Below are 20924 nucleotides of genomic sequence, written 5' to 3'. Positions count from 1 at the left end.
AGAAAAGCACCTGGAGGAACAGATGGACAGCAGGCTGGACATGAGCCAGCAGTGTGTCCTGTCCCTGGCACCTGGCCTTGATCAGGAATGGTGTGGCCTGCTGTGCTATCACTGATCTACCCCCAGCTCTGCAGACATTGCTGCTGCAACTCCAGAGAAGGGAACAAAAGGGGCATCTCAGAAGAAAATTTCTCTGGGAGAGAGATCCTTTAGTTTATTCAAAGCAAATAAGTGCGCAGCACCTCATTATTGACAAAGTTTCTTGGTCACAGTAAAGTTGGAGAGAAAGAAAAAGAGAAATGGCACAAACACTGACATATTTATTGGATAATATTAAAAAAGTAGAACAAAGAAAAAGGAGCGCCAAATGAAAGTAACAAGAAGTATCAAAGTTGATTTTAACATTGCAAGAGATGTGCAGAAACTGGCCAGCAGTTTAATGTTCCTGAAACCATCTAGCCATCAGTCTCCACATTGCAGCCTTGAGCTCCTTGTTCCTCAGGCTGTAGATGGTAGGGTTCAGGGCTGGAGGCACCACCGAGTACAGAACTGACAGGGACAGATCCAGGGATGGAGAAGAGAGGGAGGGGGGCTTCAGGTAGGTAAATGCCCCAGTGCTGATAAACAGGCAGACCATAGCCAGGTGAGGGAGGCAGGTGGAAAAGGCTTTGTGCCTTCCCTGCTCAGAGGGGATCCTCAGCACAGCCCTGAAGATCTGCACGTAGGAGAAAACAATGAACACAAAACAGCCAAAATCTAAACAGACACTAACTACAGTAAGTCCAAATTCCCTGAGATAGGATTTGGAGCAGGAGAGCTTGAGGATTTGTGGGCTTTCACAGAAGAAATGGCCTAGGGCATTCCCATGGTAGAGGGGCAGGGAAAATGTATTGGCCGTGTGCAGCAGAGCATTGAGAATGCCACTGGCCCAGGCAGCTGCTGCCATGTGGGCACAAGCTCTGCTGCCCAGGAGGGTCCTGTAGTGCAGGGGTTTGCAGATGGACACGTAGCGGTCGTAGCACATGATGATCAGGAGACAATACTCTGCTGACATGAAGAACATAATAAAAACACCTGAGCAGCACATCCTGAGCAGGAGACGTTGCTGGTGTCCCAGAGGGAATTGTGCATGGCTTTGGGGACAGTGGTGCAGGTGGAGCCCAGGTCGCTGAGGGCCAGGTTGAGCAGGAAGAAGAACATGGGGGTGTGCAGGTGGTGGCCGCAGGCTACGGCGCTGATGATGAGGCCGTTGGCCAGGAGGTCAGCCAGGGAGATGCCCAGGAAGAGGCAGAAGTGCAGGAGCTGCAGCTGCCACGTGTCTGCCAATGCCAGCAGGAGGAAGTGGCTGATGGAGCTGCTGTTTGATATTTCTTCACTCTGGGCATATTGGGCTGTTGAATGAAAACATTCATAAGTTGGGACCAAGTTCTTTGACTCAATCTTAGGCTATTTTATTTGGAATCCCTTCAAAATATTGCTCTTCCTGTGGGAGAATTATTCTGTACTTTTTGAGTTTGGGTATGTGCTGCTGTTCAGTTACTGCCCTATCTTCAGCAGTGCTCTCAGCCTGATCACCGGGGCTGAACACAGAGAGAAAACAGGGCTCCCCGTGTCCCCGTGCAGTCAGACCTGCTGGTTCCACACAGGTGCCTTTTGGTCATTTCACGTACTTCTATTTTAGAGTAATTCCACTTATATTGTGCTTGAAAAATAGAGCTGCCTTTTGGAAAGCTCCAATTCCAGAATAATTTTCCCTAAACTCTATTTTTCTCTGATCTTAAGGAGAGAGAGCAGGGTATCCAGAGTTGGTCTGGCTCTCTGCTGCCTGGAGTTGTGCCTACTGGGAACTGTTTCTCTGTTTCCAAGGCTTGTCCCTGCCTGTGTTCCCAGAGCCCAGCCCAGCCCTGGGGGCTAAGCTCTGCCATGCAGACCCCTCCCAGCACAGGGCACTGCCCAAGGGCATCTCCCTGCCAGCAGGGCCTTAAGGGCAGCTCAGACAAACTGACATGCTGCAAGCCAAGATGCTGCTGCTGCTGTCTGTAGGCAGAGTGAGGAGGCATTTGGTGAGGGAGATCTGCAGCAGATTTGCTGATGCCCAGTGGGACAGTGCAGCAGTCTCAGTGACACAGACACACCTGACAGCCCCTTTCCTTGCCTTGAGGAGAAAGCTGAGAGCAGCCCTGGCCATGCAGCACCATCTCCAGAGCAGGAGGTATCTGCCCTGATGGGGGTGGCTCCTTCCACCTCCAGCTTCTCCCAGTTGTCCATGGGGAGCTGCCAGGAAGTCTGAGAGTTGTCCCTGGCAGGTGGCACATGCCCTGGGCTGGCCAAGAGCCCTGAAGGCTGCAGGAGCTGGTCTGCAGGACAGCCCTGGGCAGCCCTGGCTGCAGCTCCAGCTTCAGGCCCTGCAGCCATCCCTGTCAGCAGGTGCCGTCCTGCCCTGTCCCCTCTGACAGTGCCCAGGACAGCCCTGCTCTCCTCCTGCTCCTCCTCTGCCTCCTCCTTCTCCTCCTTATCCTCTGGGAAAGTGGCAGAGTCCTCCTGACACATCCCCCCCAGGCTCTGGGGTGTGCTGGCTCCAGGAGATCCCCCAAGGAGCACAGGGGACATTGCCCTGCACCCACAGACTCACCATGTCCAGGGCTGTGAAGATGTTACCCAAAGTGAAGTCTCAGCACCATGTCTTCCCAATCCTGATTGCCTTTAGCCTGTCTGTGCCTGGCTCCTGTCCCCTCAGTGCCTGCAGGCAGTGCCCTCAGCCCTGCTGGGCTGGGAGAGGAGCTGCTCCTCATGAGAAATGTCTTTTTGAAGCTTTTCTTGGTTTACCTTTGGAGATGCCCCTGTTCCTGGAGCCCAGCCCATCTCTGCAGCACAGACACAGCACAAGGACTTTAATGACCCTCTTGGGGATTTGGTGCTGTTTGCATCAGACTCAGTCCCTCAGAGAATGTTCAAAAAGCTTCTCAAGATTTCGAAGTTAAATTGAAAGTCTAAAGTTTAGTGAAATCTTAATGGATTCCACTGAGGGACACGTCTGAGAAAGTGTCCCCAGGTTCCAGTTAGAGCAGAACACTGGAGGCACTGATGGCAAGGTGGGGACAAACAAGGGAAAGGTGTCTCTGATGCTGGGCAAACCTGGATGTGTTTCAGCAATGCAAAGGGCCAAGGGCTGAGCCCCAGCCCCTGGCAAGGCAGATCCTGTCCCTCCTTCATTGCTTAGGGCTCTTCCCCGGGCACTGGGCTTTGGGCATGTGCAATGCCAAGGGCAGGAGCATGGGGCGGCCCCTGCCAGGCTGCTGAGCAGGGACAAGGAGGCAAAGAGGCCCCAGCACAGCAAGGCTCACTTGTCCCCTGCTGGCCAAGGGCCCAGGGCCAGCAGCCATGGCCAAAGTGCTGCAGGAGTTGGCTCTGGCAGGGCCTTTCAGCTGCTGCCCATCCCTGTGCCCTCTGCAGCCCAGACTGTCCTACGGTGTCCATGCCCTGCCCCTCTGTCCCTGCAGGCTGTCCTCAGCCCCCGGCTGCCCCACCTTGCTGGCCCCTTCCTTTGCTGATAGCTCTGCGTCCTGCCTGCCTCTGCCTGGACACACAAAGCCTTGGGCTGCTCCAGACTCCTTCTGGAGGACGTGTTGCACCACCACCCTGCACTGGTAGAGAAATTCCTTTATTCTTGTGTCCAGTCTGCACCTCCCCTGATGCCACTGGCATTAGTTTGTTTTTTATTTATTTTCTGGCTGTTGTCTAGTATGCCAAAAGGATCTTCTATGTCTGGAAGCACCCTTCAATTCCTCCCAGGGCTCTCCTCTGCTGTCCTCAGTCTCCACTCCACTGAACATAGTGCTCCTTTGTCACCATGCAATGGTCATGTGCTTGAGACCTCCAAGCCTGACCCGGTAGATCTCTTGGCCCTCTTCAAGGCTTTTGCAAATGAAAACATTCTGCTCATTGTCCAAGAAAATCACTAGAGAACAAGGCAGCTGGACCTGTGTGTCCTGACAGCTTTTGGCTGGAAGCATTCTTTGGATAGATGGAATTTCAACAGCAGAACGTCAATTTTGGCCATTAACACCTAGATCAGGAGGGCAGTTCTTTTTCACTGAATGGAATGCACAGAGCCCCAAAGTTTTATGGTAGATGAGAGACAGACTTCAGGAGGCCAAGGCCAGCTAGAGATGTCTGTCGTGGCAAATTCTGGCTTGGAGAATCCCTTGCATCTATAGACATTTCTAGGGGGACTACCAATTTCACTCTTGGGCACCTGGGAAGAAAGATGATTCTTTTGCACAGGAAGGAAAGCACATTGCCCCAGTGCTCCAGGGGCTGGTGAGAGGCAGCTCTTGACATGCCATGATCAGCCAGACCTGCCAGGTGGCACCCAGGAAGCCAAACTATCCAAACCCATTCCATGTCCCCTTTGTTCCATGATGTCCCTCAGTGTCACAATGTACTCCTTGCTTCTGGAGAGTTCCAATGGCCTCTTGCTTCTACAAGGCCCTGCAGGGTCACAATGGCCCTTTGGTTCCATGGGGTCTCACAGTGTCTGTGTTCTCCCTGATTCCATGGAGCCTTGCAACCCCACAATGGTCTCTATGAATCCATGGTTCCCTGCAGGACCACAACGGCCCCTTGACTACACGAGGCCCTGTAATGCAACAATAGCTTCTTAGTTCCACAGAGCCCTGCTGCTTCACACTGGCCCCTTGGGACCATGCAGCCCAGCAGTGCCACAATGATGTCCTTTGTTCCATGGGGTCCCCATGGTGTCACAATGATCTTCAAAGGAAGGAAACAACTGACTGCCTGTGTTGCAAAGATAGCTGTGGGGCAGTCACCAGAGGCCAAGGACAGCCAGACCTTTTGGTATTTGCAGATTTTTTCTGGGAGTGATCTCCAGATATACAGAATTTTAGAGGAGGAATACCAATTTCAGACATGGAAATCTGGAGGAAAAGGACAGTTCTTTTCTGTAGGAAGGAAATCACGGAACACCTGTGCTTCAGGGGCAGATGAAAGGTGGCCATCAGAGGCCTAGGGCAGCCAGAACTCTGTTCTGGCAGCTTTCACTGGGGAGCAATCCTTGAATGTACAGAGTTTTGGAGCTGGAATCCCAATTTTGGCCACAGGCGTGTGGTTGAGATGGATGTTTTCTTCCATAGGAAAGAAAATTGCGAAGCCCAAACACTTTGGGAGAAGGTGAGAGGTGGCCACCCTCAGGCCAAGCCAGCCAGACCTGTCTCTCCTGGCACCTTTCATCTGGGGGAAATCCTTGGACACAAGGATTTTTGGAGACGGAATCTCAGTTTTGGTTTTGGGTGCTTGAATGGAAGAAGAGTTCTTTTCAGTAGGAAAGCAAAAATGGAGCCCCAGTGTTTCAAAAGGCAGATAAGAGCCAGCCCTCAGTGTTGGGGGTTGGTTATTTCCCTTTTCCCTCTGCGGAATTTTCCCCATTGTCATGCTAAGATACCTGTTGACTGAGCTCTGGTGGCAAGGGGAAGGGGACAGAGGAGGGAAACCCCGCAAGATTCAAACAGCCAGAAGAGGAAGCGGAAGACTCGGCCTCGGCCCATTTCACCCACGGAGTTCGGACGAGAAGGACGATCGCCACCTCTGCCCCATCCCTGCCATTTCAGCACCGGGAGCCATCCTCACTGTTTTTCTCAACTTATCCTGCCACCATCCAGCACTCTGCTGAGTACTGGGACTGACACCGTGAGCGGAGAGCTCTCTCCATCTCTCTCTCCCCCTGGGACAGCTCTGCCATCACCCCCAGCCCTCCTGCAGCTCTTCAGGACCTGCCTGCCCCCAGCACCGGGAACTGCAGCTCAGGGAAAAGGTGCCTGCAGCCAGAAAGGACTGGGACTGAGTTACTGTTCTGTTTGTGGCTAATTTCATAGCTCTTGTTGTTCTAGTTTGTCTTATTAGATATACTAGTAAAGAACTGTTATTCCTACCCCCATATCTTTGCCTGAGAGCTCCCTTAATTTCAAAATCATAATAATCTGTAGGAAGGAAGGATCATATTTTTCAGTCCAAAGGGAAGCTTCTGCTTTCCTTAGCAAACACCTGTCTTTCAAACCAGGACAAATTTTGGCCACCCAACATGGGGCCCGAGGGCATTGAGAGGAAAGGTTGAAAATGGAATAACAGTTCTTGAGTTACCTCAGTTTTGTGTTAGGTGGCATCATGTTGTCCAGCTTACCGTGGTTTGGGCTCCATGTGGCCACAGCTTTATCTCTCCCATTTGCAATCCCTTACTTGAACATGGGTCCTATAACTCAGGCTGCTGTAACTATTATCCAGTTCCTTTTGTGGGCTGATAACGTGAGAAATTCATGGATTTTTAACTTCCTCTGGAAGGTGGGCACATGGATTCAGGGCTATCACACTCTCACTATATGTTTTGGGGTTACTTTAGTAATGGTGCATACTCTGAGGATATGACACCAGGAAAAATTTTGTCCCAACCCCTTACACAGTTTTTTGGGTCTGCTCCACCAACTTTTGAAGGATTCAAATCTCTTCTAAGTGGTAATGATATCATACAGTGGCTGACATTGCTAATAGGCCTTGTAAACCTGTTCTATTTAACATTCTGAGATGAGGGGAGATTGACTTAGATGACAACCCTGATAAGTCCCCCAAGAAATAGGGATTCTGCCCCAGAACCTGACCCAGCCCCTGCCCCAGAGACTAAGGATTTTGTCCCAGAGACTAAGGATGTTGCCCCTGAGCCTGATTCTGCCCCAGAGCTCACCTCAGAAATGAACCATCCAGAGTGGGTGGGGTTTCTAGTGAAGGAGATGGGCCAGATGCTGAAGGAGTACCTTTCCCCAGCTCTTGAGAAACTCTCCCCCTGCCTTAAAGATGGAGAACCTGATGGTGCAGCAGTGGAACTCACAGATGTTACATCTCTCCAGGTTCCAGCTGAACTGCAAGGGCACTCACAGCCAGCAGCAGTTGCCCCCGTGGAAACTAGAAAGTCTAGGGTGAAAACAAAGCACCTGGATAATAAGGATCAGAAAGCAGGGCCCTCACAACCAGCAGGTGAGCCAGAAGTGGAGATCGTCATGGAGTCCCTGTCATACGAGAGTCTCTGTAATCTGTGTAAAGACATTGTACGAAGGGGCCGTGAGGCTTTTTCAGTGTGGTTATTGCGAATCTGGGACCTTATGGGTACAGGTGTGCTGCTGGATGGTACTGAGGCAAGGAATTTGGGACCCCTGACCCAGGACTCAGGCGTGGATCAGGTATTCGTAAGGGATCCAGGCCCCCTTTCCCTCTGGGAGCGGCTTTTAATGAGTGTAAGAGAGAGGTTTGTCCACAGAGAGAGAATGCAGGAGCACCACCATAGAATGCGCTGGAAGACCCTTGAGGAGGGGATTCAACAGCTGAGAGAAGTGGCAGTACTGGAGGTACTCTTTGGGAGGGGTGGACAACATGACAATGACCCCGACAAGGTCAGGTGCACAGGGCAGATGTTGTGGAATCTGGCACACCTGGGGCCATCTCAATACACCACATTCATTGCAGCCATTAATGCTGACATCAACCACGAGACAGTGGGTTCTGTTGCCGATAAGCTCAGAAATTTTGAGAGTATAATGAATGGCCCAATGCAGGCTCAGGTCTCTGCCATGATTAGGGAACTCAAAGAGGAGCTTAAGGAGGAGATAAGAAGGGTGAGGGAGGAGATGAAGAAGGTCCATGCAGCACCAGTGCTAGTCACAGGTCCTAGAGTTAGAGCCCAACATCCCCCAGCTAGGGGTAGAGGGTACACCCCACCAGCTGACCTGTGGTTCTTTCTGCGTGACCATGGGGAAGACATGAGGAGGTGGGATGGGAAACTCACTTCTGCCCTGGCAGCGCAGCTGCGTCAACTCAGGGAGGGAAACACTAACCAAAGGAGCTCCACTAAAGTGAAGGTAGCCTCAACTTCCCATAACCAAGATGCAGGGTATTACAAAAGGGAGGATGATTTGTCAGATCCCCTTGAGGGAACCTCCAACATGTATGCCCAGGAAGGAAATAATAACCAGTGCTAGAGGGGCGCTGCCTCTAGCCAGGGAGAGGCACAGGAAAACTGGGTCTTTTGGACGGTGTGGATCCGATGGCCTGGCACATCAGAGCCACAAAAACATAGAGCATTAGTTGATACTGGTTCACAGTGCACCCTAATACCATCAGAACATGTTGGGGAAGAGCCTGTTTCTATTGCTGGGGTGACAGGGGGATCACAGGAATTGGCTTTGCTGGAGGCTGAGGTGAGCCTGACTGGGAAGGAGTGGCAGAAGCATCCAATTGTGACTGGCCCAGAGGCACTGTGTATTCTAGGCATAGACTTCCTGAGGAATGGCTATTACAAAGACCCAAAGGGACTCAGGTGGGCTTTTGCAATAGCTGCTGTAGAGGCAGAAAACATTAAGCAATTGAACACCTTGCTTGGACTGTCAGAGAACCCATCTACAGTGGGACTCCTGAAGGTGAAGGAGCAGCAAGTGCCAATTGCCACCTCCACAGTGCACCACAGGCAGTACAGGACAAATCGAGATGCCGTGATCCCCATCCACAAGATGATCCGTGAGCTGGAGGGCCAAGGGGAGGTTAGCAAATCCCACTCACCCTTCAACAGCCCCATCTGGCCTGTGCGCAAGTCCGATGGAGAATGGAGATTGACTGTGGACTATCGTGCATTGAATGAAGTGACTCCACCGCTGAGCGCTGCCGTGCCGGACATGCTGGAACTCCAGTACGAGCTGGAGTCCAAGGCAGCAAAGTGGTACGCCACCACTGACATTGCCAATGCATTTTTCTCCATTCCTCTGGCAGCAGAGTGCAGGCCTCAGTTTGCTTTCACCTGGAGGGGCGTGCAGTACACCTGGAACCGACTGCCCCAGGGGTGGAAACACAGCCCCACCATCTGCCATGGACTGATCCAGGCTGCACTGGAAAAGGGTGAAGCTCCAGAACATCTGCAATACATTGATGACATCATTGTGTGGGGGAACACGGCAATGGAAGTATTTGAGAAAGGAGAAAAGATCATCCAGATTCTGCTGGGAGCCAGTTTTGCCATCAAGAGGAGCAAAGTCAAAGGTCCTGCCCGAGAGATCCAGTTCCTGGGAGTAAAGTGGCAAGACGGGCAGCGCCAAATCCCCACTGAGGTCATCAATAAGATCACCGCGATGTCTCCACCAACCAACAAGAAGGAAACACAAGCTTTCCTAGGTGCCATAGGCTTTTGGAGAATGCACATTCCTGAGTACAGCCAGATCGTGAGCATTCTCTACCTGGTCACCCGGAAGAAGAACGAATTCCACTGGGGCCCTGAGCAGCAGCAAGCCTTTGCCCAGATCAAGCAGGAGATCGCTCATGCTGTAGCCCTCGGCCCAGTCAGGACGGGACCAGAGGTGATGAATGTGCTCTACTCTGCAGCCGGGAACAAGGGCTTGTCCTGGAGCCTTTGGCAGAAGGTACCTGGTGAGACCCGAGGCCGACCTCTGGGATTCTGGAGCCGAAGTTACAGAGGGTCTGAAGCCAACTACACCCCAACAGAGAAGGAGATCTTGGCTGCTTATGAAGGAGTTCAAGCTGCCTCAGAAGTGATTGGCACAGAAGCACAGCTCCTCCTGGCACCCCGACTACCAGTGCTGGGGTGGATGTTTAAAGGGAAGGTCCCCTCTACCCACTACGCCACCGATGCCACATGGAGCAAGTGGATTGCCCTCATCACACAGCGCGCCCGTATCGGAAACCCAAATCGCCCTGGGATTTTGGAAATAATTACAAACTGGCCAGAAAGTGAAAATTTTGGTCTTGCCGATGAAGAGGAGCAAGAACAAGTGACCCGGGCTGATGAAGCCCCGCCATACAACCAACTGCCAGCAGATGAAACTCGCTACGCTCTTTTCACTGACGGTTCCTGTCGGATCGTGGGGATGAACCGGAAGTGGAAAGAAGCCGTATGGAGCCCCACACGACAGGTTGCACAAGCTACTGAAGGAGAAGGTAGATCAAGTCAACTTGCTGAACTCAAAGCCGTTCAGCTGGCCCTGGACATTGCTGAAAGAGAGAAGTGGCCAAAGCTTTACCTTTACACTGATTCATGGATGGTAGCCAATGCTCTGTGGGGCTGGCTGGAAAGATGGAAAAAAGCTAACTGGCAACGTAGGGGAAAACCAATCTGGGCTGCTGATGAGTGGAAAGACATTGCCAGTCGGGTAGAGAAGCTACCCGTAAAGGTCCGTCATGTAGATGCCCATGTCCCCAAGAGTTGGGCTAATGAGGAGCACAAACACAATGAGCAAGTAGATCAGGCTGCAAGGATAGAGGTGTCACAGATAGACTTAGACTGGCAACACAAGGGAGAGCTGTTCCTGGCTCAATGGGCCCACGATGCCTCAGGTCACCAAGGCAGAAATGCTACCTATAAGTGGGCACGAGACCGAGGGGTGGATCTCACCATGGACAGTATTTCCCAGGTTATCCATGACTGTGAGACGTGTGCTGCCATCAAGCAAGCCAAGCGAGTGAAGCCCCTCTGGTATGGGGGGCGGTGGTCCAAATATAAGTATGGGGAGGCCTGGCAGATTGACTACATCACACTGCCTCAGACACGCCAAGGCAAGCGCTACGTGCTGACCATGGTAGAAGCCACCACTGGATGGTTGGAGACCTACCCTGTGCCTCATGCCACTGCCCACAACACCATCCTGGGCCTGGAAAAGCAAGTCCTTTGGAGACATGGTACCCCTGAGAGAATTGAGTCAGACAATGGGACTCATTTCAAGAACAGCCTCATAAACACCTGGGCCAGAGAACACGGCATCGAGTGGGTGTACCACATTCCTTATCACGCACCAGCGGCTGGGAAAGTGGAACGGTGCAATGGGCTGCTTAAAACCACCTTGAAGGCACTGGGTGGGGGGACTTTCAAGAACTGGGAGATTAATCTACCAAAGGCCACATGGTTAGTGAACACCCGAGGTTCCACTAATCGAGCAGGCCCTGCCCACTCTGAGCCCTTGAGAACACCAGATGGGGACAAGGTTCCAGTGGTGCATATGAGAGGTATGCTACGAAAAACTGTTTGGGTGAACCCTGCCTCCAGCAAAGACAATCCAATTCGTGGTGTGGTTTTTGCTCAAGGACCAGGGTGTACCTGGTGGATCATGCAAAGGGATGGAAAGACCCGATGCATACCCCAAGGAGACCTTGTTTTAGGGTGAACTACCTACAATACTGTGCCTGTATCTGTAACTGTATGGATGTCTATAATTTGAAGATTTTTAATTTGATTTGGCATGATGGTAGGGGAAAATTCGGGGTGGATAATGTTGAGGGTTAGTTCTCTCCCTTTTTTCCCTCTGTGGAATTTTCCCCATTGTCATGCTAAGATACCTGTTGACTGGGCCCTGGTGACAAGGGGGAGGGGATGGGAGGGAAGAGTGAAACCCCGCGAGATTCAAACAGCCAGAAGAGGAAGCGGAAGGCTGGGTCTCGGCCTATTTCCCCCGCGGAGTTCGGACGAGAAGGACGATCGCAGCCTGTCCTCCATCCCAGCGTCGGGAAACCACCATCGGACCCTGCCCGGCTGTCTTCTCGCTGTGAACTAGCACCATCCAGCACTCTACTGAGCACAGGGACCGACACCGTGAGCGGAGGGCTCTCTCTCCATCTCTCTCTCTCCCCCTGGGACAGCTCTGCCATCACCCCCAGCCCTCCTGCGGCTCTGCGGGAGCCGCCCGCCCCCAGCACCGGGAACTGCAGCTCAGGGAAAAGGTGCCTGCAGCCAAAAAACACTGGGACTGAGTTTACTGTTCTGTTTGTGGGTAATTTCATAGCTGTTGTTGTTCTTGTTTGAATTGCTAAATATACTAGTAAAGAACTGTTATTCCTATCCCCATATCTTTGCCTGAGAGCTCTCTTAATTCCAAAATTATAATAATCGGAAGAATCACATTTTCTTTCAGTCCAAGGGGAAGCTTCTGCTTTCCTTGGCAAACACCTGTCCTTCAAACCAGGACAAGAAGCTACCCGTAAAGGTCCGTCATGTAGATGCCCATGTCCCCAAGAGTTGGGCTAATGAGGAGCACAAACACAATGAGCAAGTAGATCAGGCTGCAAGGATAGAGGTGTCACAGATAGACTCAGTCTGGAAACACAAGGGAGAATTGTTCCTGGCTCGATGGGCCCACGATGCCTCAGGTCACCAAGGCAGAGATGCTACCTATAAGTGGGCACGAGACCGAGGGGTGGATCTCACCATGGACAGTATTTCCCAGGTTATCCATGACTGTGAGATGTTTGCTGCCATCAAGAAAGCCAAGCGAGTGAAGACCCTCTGGTATGGGGGGCAGTGGTCCAAATATAAGCATGGGGAGGCCTGGCAGATTGACTACATCACACTGCCTCAGACACGCCAAGGCAAGCACTATGTGCTAACCATGGTGGAAGCCACCACTGGATGGTTGGAGACCTACCCTGTGCCTCACGCCACTGCCCGCAACACCACCCTGGGCCTGGAAAAGCAAGTCCTTTAGAGACATGGTACCCCTGAGAGAATTGAGTCAGACAATGGGACTCATTTCAAGAACAGCCTCATAAACACCTGGGCCAGAGAACACGGCATCGAGTGGGTGTACCACATTCCTTATCACGCACCAGCGGCTGGGAAAGTGGAACAGTGCAATGGGCTGCTTAAAACCACCTTGAAGGCACTGGGTGGGGGGACTTTCAAGAACTGGGAGATTAATCTACCAAAGGCCACATGGTTAGTGAACACCCGAGGTTCGAGTAACTGAGCAGGCCCTGCCCAGTCTGAGCCCTTGAGAACACCAGATGGGGACAAGGTTCCAGTGGTGCATAAGAGAGGTATGCTATGAAAAACTGTTTGGGTGAACTCTGCTTCCAGCATGACAATCCAATTCGTGGTGTGGTTTTTGCTCAAGGATCAGCTTGTACCTGGTGGGTGATGCAAAGGGATGGAAAGACCTGATGCATACCCCAAGGAGACCTTGTTTTAGGGTGAACTACCTATGATACTGTGCCTGTATCTGTAACTGTATGGATGTCTATAATTTGAAGATTTTAATTTGATGTAGCATGATGGTAGGGGAAAATTCGGGGTGGATAATGTTGGGGGTTGGTTCTCTCCCTTTTCCCTCTGTGGAATTTTCCCCATTGTCATGCTAAGATATATGTTGACTGGGCCCTGGTGACAAGGGGGAGGAGAGAGAGAGGAGGGAAACCCCGCGAGATTCAAACATCCAGAAGAGGAAGCGGAAGACTCGGCCTCGGCCCATTTCCCCCATGCATTTCGGACGAGAAGGACGATTGCCGCCTCTGCCCCATCCCTGCCATCCCAGAACCGGGAGCCACCTCACTGCTGTTTTTCTCACCTTCTCCTGCCACCATCCAGCACTCTGCTGAGTACTAGGACTGACACCGTGAGCGGAGGGCTCTCTCCATCTCTCTCTTCCCTCTGGGACAGGGCTGCCATCACCCCCAGCCCTCCTGCAGCTCTGCGGGACCTACCCGCCCCCAGCACCGGGAACTGCAGCTCAGGGAAAAGGTGCCTGCAGCCAGAAAGGACTGGGACTGAGTTACTGTTCTGTTTATGGCTAATTTCATAGCTGTTGTTGTTCTAGTTTGTCTTATTAGATATACTAGTAAAGAACTGTTATTCCTACCCCCATATCTTTGCCTGAGAGCTCCCTTCATTTCAGAATCATAATAATCTGTAGGAAGGAAGGATCATTTCCTTAGCATACACCTGTCTTTCAAACCAGGACAGGCACCTGGAGGTGAAAGTTGCTTTTTTCCTGTAGGAAAGGAAGACACATGTATCTATAAGTTTTTTAAAGCTAAACATTCCAATAGAGAATTAACCCCTATATTATTTATCCTTTTAAACCAATAAGTAAATTCCCATGACCCTTAGTTTGACACTGATTCACCAACCAGAAGCTACTACCTGAAACCCATGAAGGAAGAAGAAGAAGGAAGATGAACACCAAAAGAGACAATGCCAAAAATTCTCCATATTGTCTTATACCTATTATTATACTGTAAAATCCTCAAATACAAAACCCTTCACCATGTGAAAGCACACACTTCTATTTCACTACACACTCGTGATTTTAACTTCATCACTGTTGGGGGTTGGTTCTCTCCCTTTTCCCTCTGCGGAATTTTCCCCATTGTCATGCTAAGATACCTGTTGACTGGGCCCTGGTGACAAGGGGGAGGGGACGGGAGGGGAGGGGAGGGGAGGGGAGGGGAGGGGAGGGGAGGGGAGGGGAGGGGAGGGAAGAGGGAAACCCCGTGAGATTCAAACAGCCAGAAGAGGAAGCGGAAGGCTGGGCCTTGGCCCATTTCCCCCACGGAGTTCGGATGAGAAGGACGATCGCCGCCTCCTGCCTCTCTGCCCCATCCCAGTGCCGGGAAACCACTATCAGACACTGCCCTGCTGTCTTCTCGCTGTGAACTACCACCATCCAGCACTCTGCTGAGCATTGGGACTGACACCGTGAGCGGAGGGCTCTCTCCATCTCTCTCTTCCCTGTGGGACAGCTCTGCCATCACCCCCAGCCCTCCTGCAGCTCTGCGGGACCTGCCTGCCCCCAGCACCAGGAACTGCAGCTCAGGGAAAAGGTGCCTGCAGCCAGAAAGGGACTGGGACTGAGTTACTGTTCTGTTTGTGGCTAATTTCATAGATGTTGTTGTTCTTGTTTGTCATGTTAGATATGCTAGTAAAGAACTGCTATTCCTACCCTCATATCTTTGCCTGAGAGCTCTCTTAATTCGAAAATTATAATAATCGGAAGAATCACTTTTTTTTTTCAGTCCAAAGGGAAGCTTCTGCTTTCCTTAGCAAACACCTGTCTTTCAAACCAGGACAATCACTCATATTTAGAAGCCATCTCCAAGGTCTCAGGTCAAAAGCAGTGCTCTCCTGGGGTTCAGTGCCTGACAGCACAGAAACCTCAAAAACCCCAGGTTTCTAGGATCCAAGAGCATCTCTGTTTTTATTCTCTACAAGCTAGGATTACATAATACACCTAATACATATTCATTTCCTAACCCTGCCTGTCCCCACTTGGTATTAAAATTAGCTCCACACCTCTTTGTGACTGAACACTGCTCCTTGATGGTCACTCTGGTGGTCGTATGCGGGTCCTTGGGATGAAGTAAACAGTCTTCCTCTCAGTTGAACTTTTCACCGTGTCTGCTTGTACATGTTCTTTTTAGTCCTTTGGTCATCTTCTGGACTTCGATACCAGTTTTCCTGGCTCAGGGATCTCAAAAACCCCCTTGTCCTGTGGTCCTTGCATCCTGTTTGTGCATTCTAGCTCTTAATCTCATCTTGCAACTTTGCTCTCCTCCTGTTCTTGTAAGCACAGGAAATGTTTAGGCACTCCATATGGTTTTGTCAGTCCCCTTTTATTCAAAGCATTTCTTGATGCCCAATTGTTAATTCTCAATTTCTCTCTCTCAGTCCCCCCTTTTCTAGAAAATTAGTAAATTCTTTTATTAATTAATATTGATACCTTTTCCTTTTTCCAGTTTACCTGCACAGCTCGCTCTTCTCAGTGTGTATCCCTCATTGCATTTCCATATATTGCCACTAAGGAATTAAGTGTCGCTCTCTGCTTTAACATCCTCCAATTCCAAACAAGTATTGGAATAGATAGCACCAGACTTACACCTGCTAATGTCAGTATGACAATGATAGGGTGGCTCAAAAGTGTGTTCAAAATCCCAACTGCAGTTGGTGACCATCCAAAGAGTGCATCTCACCAGTGATGATTTGCGTCCGGGTTTACACTTTGTAACACTTTCCTTATCTCTTTTATATCATGATAGACTGTAACCAGAGTTTTTTGCCCATTTTCCTGAATCACTTTCAGGATCTCTGTCAAGTCTTGGTGTTTCATTAACTGTCTTACTAATGTAAGGTTCATTCCAGTGGGTGTAGGTGATAATTTGATACATTGTGTAGATAGATGTTATCAACTGGTGGGATGGTACTGGTGCCTAATATGAAAAATCACATCCTACAATCTTAACAATACTACAAATGCAAAAATTTGAGTAGTTCTTAGTAGATAAGGTTACATTGTTAGCATCTATTTGTACAGAAACACAAGCAGTTCTTAAACATACACAGCCTAGGCCAATATATACAATTGTGCACAGTCTCTTGACTAGGATCTGGATGAATATCACAGTGGCCAATGCTTTGTTCAGTGTCCAGACAAATATCTTGTGTGTCAATCGTGTTACTCTCACAGATAAACCCTTGTTGTTCCCGGGTAGCACAAGATTCTAAATTTACAGTTTGCCATTTCCCATTCATCATCCGGGCCCGTGCTCTGTGCTCTGGGGGGTAGAGCACTGTCCTCTCATGATTTAATCCTAATGCAATAATAGGGTGGATAGTGTAAATCGTGGCATTACGTATAGTAAGCACGAAAGCAGTAGTCATTTTAGTGATAGGGTCATAGGTAAACTTTACCAGAGTCCACCATGCTTGGAGTTTTCTTTCTAAATTGTCTGGATTGTCCCAGAAAATTTTTTGAATTTCAATTGGAAAAGCACCTTTGCTTCCTTCTCTTATTACTAGAGCAACTATTGATTGCATCCATAATTGTGCCTGTATGCAGCTGAGAGCTAATGATAAACTGTCCTGGACCATGTTAAGTGCATTCATTATTAGCCCATGGTCTTGATATTCAGCCTTTTTCCACCTTGGTAATACTTGGGAAATTTGCCATTGGCTAGCTCCTAGTGGCAATAAAGAGAACTGTGGGGGCTGTTTTAGTTTTGTCAAATCACTGGTTGCAGTGGCTAACTTAGTCATTAATAATTCTGAATTTATTCCATTTAAGTCTCCCATTCCTGTTCCTAATATTCCAGTTAAATCTCTTTGCATTATGCCCTTGAAATGTACTTGCTTTTGTAACCATGTTGCCCAGCCCTCAAAGGATGTCTTTAAGGAAAGAGGAGCAGGCTGGTTGAATTTCAGAGATGTTAGTTTGCATTAGTAATTCAACACGCTTGATAGACCACTCCGGGTTAAATAGCAGTTGTTGATGGGCCAAATTCCTTACTACATATGGACCAACTTCATAAATTCTGGATCCAAGTTTGGGCTTGGGGTTGGACTGCTTGAGTGCTTACAGCTAATTTCATTGCTGTAATAGATTCAATAGTTGTTGTTGTTGTTGTGGTAGGTATGGGATTTATTCTAAATTTACATGAGAGTCCAATAGTATCCCAAGCCAAAGGCACACTGCTTCAACAGCCCATGTCACTGTAAAATTATACCAACAGTCCAATTTACTTGGACTCTTTACTTGGCAACTGCATGTCTCAACTCCTCCTATTGGGGTATTTGAAACACAAATTTGGGTTGCTTTCTTATGGGTAGTCCCATTAATCATCCAGTATCCTATTTTGATGATCTCTCTTATAGTTACTTGAAGTGACCACCCTACCCACCATCTTGTTCCTATCCATTGCCATTCAGGCTTTTCATATATTTAATTTCCATGCACAACCAGTTGATAGGATTTTTTACATCAGAATAATTTCCCATGTAGCCAGTGTACCAAAGATAGGCGTGGACCAAGGCCATTCAATATTGCTCTGGCTACAAGTACTTTCCAATTCTGGGATTATAATTATGGCTATGAACAGAATTGCAGTTAAATTATTGAATGCTTCAAACCACAATGTACTCATTTTGTTCTGATATATTTTAGTTTCAGCTCATCTTCACCCAGGGTTACTTTTCAAGGGGCTTCTGGAGCCTTCTTGGCTGTGGTGAATCCAGGCACTCTGTTCTTTGATCTTGATTGCTGTGAAAGTGGTGAGAAGCACCTGGAATGGACCCTCCCACTGTGGCTCCAGAGTTCTCTGTAAGAGACCTAACATACACGTCATCTCCAGGCCGTATGTCATGCACTGGTCTGTCTATCCCTCTGCTCCAAGTTCCCGCCATGTGTTTCTCCATTTCTCTGAGTTGCTTACTTAAGGCTATCCTGTAGGCAGTCAGCCTTTCTTCCCTCACTTCTACTACAAAAGGGTACACAATCCCTTTTGCACTCCATATGGTCTCCTATAAAGCATTTCAAAGGAACTTATGTTTTCTTTGGCTCTAGGCTTGGTTTGGATCCGCATCAATGCCAGTGGGAGAGATTGAGGACAGGGTAAATTAGCTTCTTGTCCTAGCCTCACAATTTACCGCTTAATTAAATAATTCATTTTCTCTACTTGGCCAATTTACTGGGGGCGGGATGGGGTATGGAGCTCCCAGTCTATGCCCAGGTGATGAATGTTTTGTTGTATTATCTTTGAAGTAAAATTTGGCCCTCTATCTGAAGATACTGTGACTGGAACTCTGAAGTGTGCTATTATCTCTTGTAACAATACCCTGGTTACCTCCCTGGGTTTGGAAGTTTTGGTGGGAAAAGCCTCTGGGCAACCTGAAAAGGTATCTGTTAACACCAGCAAATATCAATACCCCCCTTTTTCTGGGGAGTTCTGAAAAGTCAATTTGCCACTGTTGTCCAAACCCATGGCTGTGGAGACACTGAGAGGCATTCCCACTTAGGGAGACATAAAAATCTCTCACAGTATATACCAATGTAAACCTATTCTGTTCCCTTGGTCTCCCCATGTCCCTTCCCTCTCCCTCAGTCTTTCGGTCACTCCCACCCTGTTTCCCTGTTGGCTCCCATGCCCTAACCCCACCTTTGTGACCCCCCCATTTCCCCTGGTAATTGGTCTCTGATGCTCCCCCCACCCCAAACACCCATGGACTTGAACCTGGACCCTCACCACAAGCTTTGCCTCTGCCTTTGCCTCTGACCCTGGACTATCCATGTGTGTGGCTGAAATAAACATCTCTGTGGAACCCATACAAAGGCCCTTCCTGCTTTTTTACCTGGAACCATCTTAACAGCTATCCAGGACACTCCAACACATGGCCTTTATCAACTTGACCAAGTTTTGGTTTGGGGGGTATTCTTGGGTTTGATCTGGAGGCAAATGCCACACTGCCAGGTTACCTGAATGACAGTAGAGTAGAAATTTCTGGGTGTATTTTTTGCAATTAGATAGTAATACAGGTCCACCCACTGTGTTTTCTGGTGTTAATAATGACCAGAACAGATGAGAAGGGATGACCATCGTCCCTTCTGCAGTAACAGCCCATCCCTCTTGTTCCTCCTTGATCCCTAATTAGTTTTTGATGCATTCTGGTATATACTGGCTTACCTTCAAGGGAGACCTGTCCATCTGGAATTAAAGCTGCCTCAATCTTCATCTCACCTTTTGCTGCTTCTTTTGCCTCTCTGTCCACCAGTTCATTTCTTCCTCCAATTCTGAGCTCGCCTTCTGGTGTGTCTTAATGTGCATAATTGCTACCTGCTCAGGTAGCTGAATTGCTTCCAGTAGCTGCAATATTTCTTGTGCATGTTTGATGTTTTTCCTTTGTGAATTTAACAGTCCCCTTTCTTTCCAGATGCCTCCGTGTGCGTGTACAACTCCAAATGCATAATCTGTGTCTGCATAAATGTTTATTTTCTTTCCTTTCATGACCTCTAGAGTGCGGGTTAGAACGATTATCTCAGCTTTTTGTGCAGAGGTATCTATTGGCAAGGGTCTGGATTCTATTACCTCTTTGCAGGTGGTAACTGCATACCCAGCATGTTGCTATCCACTGATGACATAGCTGTTCCCATCAGTGAACCAGTTTTCTGCATCATCCAAAGGGGTGATCTGGGCAGCTGGAGTAGGAGGCTTCGATAGTCTCCAGGCAGTCGTGGTGTACTGGATCCCCTTGATTTCCACTAAGGAAAGAAGCTGGGTTGATAATGTTAGTCACAATTATCTCTACATCATCTTGTTCTACCATGATGGCTTGGTATTTCAGGGACCTTTGTGGGGACAGCCAGTGCCTGCCCTCTACTTCCAGGACTGCAGACACTGTGTGAGACACCAATACAGTCATTTTCTGGCCCAAAGTTAGTTTGCATGCCTCTTGAATATTCAGCACCACTGCTGCAATGCCTCTGAGCCATCCCAACCATCCCTTGGTTGCTGTGTGTAGTTGCTTGGAGAAGTGAGCAACTGCTCTCCAGTACAGACCCAGGTCCTGGGCCAGTATCCCCAGGCAATTCCCTGCTTCTCATGGAGAAACAAAAACAATGGTTTACTCACATCTGGGAGTCCGAGAGCTGAAGCTGACATGAGAGCATTCTTCAGCTGGTGAAAGGCCAGGGTGGCGTCTTTTGTCCACTGGAGTTCTCTGTTCCCATTTGTAATGAGTGCACAAATATGCCGTAGTTATAAAGCCATAATCAGCACCACCCTGTCATTCCTAACAATGTCCACAATTCCTTTACTGTCTGAGGTTTCAGGGTTTGGCAGATTGCTCCTTTTTGATCTTGCCCCAGAATCTGCTGTCCCACACTAATTTCATAACCTGGGTAAATTACCTTTTGCTTCACTACCTGGGCCTTTTTCTTTGATACCCTGTATCCCTGAAGTCTTAGAAAGTTTAGGAGGCTCACTGTCCAGGCTGTACAAGCCTCTTTCATTTGGGTGGCTATGAGGAGATCATCGACGTATCGCAGTGGCTTTCCTTCTTCTTGGAGAGCCTCCCAGGATTCCAGATCTTTGTCAAGTTGTTCTCCAAACAAGGAAGGAGAGTTTTCAAATCCCTGAGGCAACACCATCCATGTTAGCTGGGATTTGCGCTCGCTTTTAGAGTTTTCCCATTCAAATGCAATTATTCTTTGGCTTTCCTCATGGAGAGGGAGTCAAAGGAAGGCATCTTTCATTTCTAAAATGGTAAACCAGGTTAGCAATGCTGTTAGGCAAGTTAGCAAAGCGTTTGGGTTAGCTACCATGGGATAGAG

General features: G+C 49.1%; 1 pseudogene; it reads right to left on the bottom strand.

Moving 5' to 3' along the window:
• Window positions 1-436: 436 nt before the first annotated feature.
• Window positions 437-19419, bottom strand: LOC134053520 (olfactory receptor 14C36-like; annotated as a pseudogene).
• Between the last annotated feature and the right edge of the window lie 1505 nt (window positions 19420-20924).

This window comes from Cinclus cinclus, chromosome 25, assembly GCF_963662255.1.
Source record: "Cinclus cinclus chromosome 25, bCinCin1.1, whole genome shotgun sequence".
NCBI classification, from domain to species: Eukaryota; Metazoa; Chordata; class Aves; order Passeriformes; family Cinclidae; genus Cinclus; species Cinclus cinclus.
Note: the sequence above shows the minus strand (reverse complement) of the source record. Positions and strands in the feature narration are given on the sequence as shown.